At 44.0% G+C, this 3,911-nt stretch overlaps 1 pseudogene; it reads left to right on the top strand.

Moving 5' to 3' along the window:
* Nucleotides 1-422: 422 nt before the first annotated feature.
* On the top strand, nucleotides 423-3,165 carry LOC116090116 (annotated as a pseudogene).
* Nucleotides 3,166-3,911: the final 746 nt, after the last annotated feature.

A 3,911-nucleotide genomic window follows, 5' to 3' on the forward strand; every position in this document is an offset into this window, starting at 1 on the left:
GTGCTGCCACCAGTGGTAGGTGGGGCCAGTGGCGCCACTGAGGCTCAGGACCAGGTCTGAATAGCCCTTGGACATCTATGGAGGCCCAGGTGGCTGCCCAGAGAAGGGCGATCCCCATGGTCTCTAGTAGTAATATGAGCCAGGTACATCAACATCTGCCGCTGCAGTAGCTTGGCCTGGGACTTACTTCACCATGGCCTCAGGCAGTGGGGCTGGCTACCCACAGCAGGCTATTCCTCTCGTTCTTCACACAAAGCTCAAACTGTTTCGCTTCTCTCTCTCCCATCTGTGTACCACACACTTGGCACATTTCAGTGGCTCCCAGGGCAACGTGGCTGGTGAGCCTCTGGGTGACTTTCTCTGTTCATACTGCGTGGTGTGGGGGCACGCCGGCCTCTAGGTGTCTAGGGCCAAGGGGTGACATGGCGGCGGGTGGGTCTGTGGACATTTTCCTCCTTTCACGCCATTTCTGTATGTCTACAGCCACTCTGTGCTCTGTGGCAGAGGGCAGGTCTCTCGGCATCTTTCCCTGCCTGCGCTGCGAGGCATGGTAAGATGCAGGTCTCTCTTCAGAGGATTTTTAAGGTGCTTTTTTTTTTTTTAAATAGAGGGTCTCTTTGTGTAGCTCAGACTGACCAGGAACACACTATGTAGCCCATGTTAACGTTGGACTCACAGTAATCGCTTGTCTCAGTCTCCTGTGTGCTGGAATTACAGGTACCAGACACTGCACCTACCTTGAATTTGGTCTTTGAACAACATTTAAAACTATGGGAATTCATGGAGATGTACTAAATAAATTTGCACTGGAGATGGACATACACTTATGGGGGTAGGCTGGGGAGAGGGTTATACTTTAAAATGATGTCAAATTGTGCCACGTTGCCAAAATATAGACTTACGGTGGTTAATCATTGTTGACTCAAATGAGTTTAGAACCCCATCTTATTTAGGAGATGATGAGGGACCCCTCTAAGTGTGTCTGTGAAGGCTTTTCTGTAGAGAATAAACCAAAGGGAAAAAACTCACCTGCTTGTACTGTTGCTTTTTGACAATGAAAGGCTTTTGTGTATACACAGTTATAGCCAAATGGGCCAGATAACACTGAGTTCATGATGAGCAACTTATGTTACAGGTCACCTCGGTGGCCCATGGCTCAGTGTTGGAGTCTCTAGTAAGATCTAAATAACTTTTTTTGTTTGTTTGTTTGTTTCAAGACAGGGTTTGTTTGTGTATCCCTGGCTGTCCTGGAACTCACTCTGTAGACCAGGCTGGCCTCAAACTCAGAAATCCACCTGCCTCTGCCTCCCAAGTGCTGGGATTAAAGGCGAGCGCCACCATGGCCCGGCCTAAATAACTTTTTTTAAAACCAGTTCATTGATGATCATACTGATTTATACCTCTAATCCCAATAGTTGGGTGGCTGAAATAAAAATCTGTTGCTTGTTCAAGGCTGGCCTGGGCTTCATAACAAGTTTTAGGCTAGACTGGGTTGAAACTGACCAAACCCAACCAACCAACCAACCAACCAACCAACCACCAAAACCAACCAACTACCCAAACAAACAAACAAACAAACAAACCCAACAAAAAATGACAGGTTTGGTGACACGCTCCTTTAATTCCAGCTACTTGGGAATCAGAATCAGAAAGATTACAAGTTAAAGGCCTTCCAGTTGCTACAGTGCAAGTACAAAGCAAGCTTAGGAAACTTGATGAGGTCCTAACTCAAAAAGTAAAAGGAGGGCTCGAGCTATAGCTCCAGTGTTTTGCTGAGCATATGCAAGGCCCTGGCTTCAGCTATCATTTCTGAGGCGGGGGGCAGGGGAAGCTGCTTATCAAAAAGAAAGTAGTTATCCATAGCTGGTGGAAGTAATGTTCTGAAGTCCTAAGGCCTTACACTGACAAAGGCTCTGTGGTAATCACTGTCAGTATGACCAACACTTTAAAAGGATGACAGGTTTATTTTGGCTCAAAGTTGTTGAAGTTCATGCTTTGCTGGTTCCAGTACTTTTGGGTCCAAAGCAAGGCATAGCTTCAGAGTAGAGGCGCATGTGAGGAGCACAGCTGCCTATCTCATGGTGGCCAGGAAGCAGACAGAAAGGGACAACATATATTCCTCAAGGACATGCTTTCAGTAACCTACTTCCTCTAGCTAGGCCTCTCTTGCTAAACCTTTTGTCACCTTGTAATAATGCCATCAAGTTGTGACTCTATTAGTGAATTATCCCACTGATTGCATCAGAGCAACCTCTCGACACTCAAAGGCTGATGTCCATTCATCTCATAAGACAAAATGGATTTAGACCATTTCCAAAATTGCCCAAAGTTTCACAACTCACAACTCCAACTCTGTTCAGAAGTTCAAGTCCAAAGTTCTTCTGAGACTCAAGTCAAACCCTTAGCTGTGAGCCCCTACACAATTGGAAAGAAAAATTTTATATTTCCAATGGATTCAGCTGCCTCTTTCATGCCAGAGGCCCCTAGGCTCCTAGAGGTAAATTTGAAGGAAGAAATGGATCGTCATGAAGTCGTGCCACTTGGTCAAGGACAAAAAGATCAAGTCCCCGGAGGAGATCTACCTGTTCTCCCTGCTCATTAAGGAACCTGAGATTATTGACTTTTTCCTAGGAGTATCCCTAAAGGATATGATTCTAAAGATCATATCAATGAAATAGCAGACTTGACTGGCCAGCAGATGTGAGACTACAATGCTCATATTGGTCTCTGTGTTAGGTGCTCCAAGGTGGTAGGCACTGCCATCTGAGGGCCATCTTCTTGACCAAGCTTTCCATCATCTTTGGGAAGGACTACAGGAGGAACAAGATTGTCAATCCCTGAACTGTTCCATGCAAGATGACAGGCTGCTGGGGCTCTGTACTAGTGTGGCTCATCCCTATTACCAGAGGCACTGCCATTGTCTCTGCTCCTGTGCCCAAGAAGCTGATGCTGATGGCTGGTATTGCTGACTGCCACACACCAGCCAGGGGCCACAGTACCATCCTGGGCAACCTTGTCAAGGCCACCTTTGACCCCCATCTCCAAGAGCTACAGTTACTTGACTCCCAACTTTGGAAAGAAAATTGCTTCATAAAGTCTCTTTATCAGGAATTCACTGTCTGTCTTGTGAAAATCCACATCAAAGACTTCGTTCAGAGAACCTAGGCTCCACCTGTGGCTACCATTTAAGGTTTTTTGTTTTGTTTTTGTTTTGTTGTTGTTGTTTGGTTTGTTTGTTTTTGAGACAGGTTCTCATTATATATCTTTAGCTGTCCTGGTGGAGCTCAATAGACCAGGCTGGTCTCGAACTCAGAGATATCTGCCTACCTCTACCTTCCAAGGGCTGGGATTAAAGGCATGTACTACTATGGCCAGCTCATATAAATTTATTTTTAAGTTTTATTGCATTATGGTGAGAAAAGTTACATAATTTCAATTTATCTGAATTTAACATTTAAAAACATATTTTAAGTAAATAGAATTAATTCACATTCTTGTTTCCCTTTTGTACCTCAACTCCTCTCAGAGACTCCCCCTTCAATACCTACAATATATTTTTTGTCATATTCTTTGAAATGTATAAAGTATTATAACAATAAAAATGAGTATTATAAAAGTTGTTTGATATAAAACAACAATTTAAGTCTTTTTTTTTTTTTTCTTTTGAGACAGGGTTTCTCTGTGTAGCCTTGGATGTCCTGGAACTCACTCTGTAGACCAGGCTGGCCTACGAACTCAGAAATCTGCCTGCCTCTGCCTCCCAAGTGCTGGGATTAAAGGCATGCGCCACCACTGCCCGGCTCAATTTAAGTCTTATGTAGATACTTGTCTACGGCAATATTGAAAATACATACATTTTTCTCAATACAAATTTTAAATAACTCCAAACATATTAACTATATATTTCAAAA

Source organism: Mastomys coucha, chromosome X, assembly GCF_008632895.1.
Source record: "Mastomys coucha isolate ucsf_1 chromosome X, UCSF_Mcou_1, whole genome shotgun sequence".
In the NCBI taxonomy this organism is placed as follows: Eukaryota; Metazoa; Chordata; class Mammalia; order Rodentia; family Muridae; genus Mastomys; species Mastomys coucha.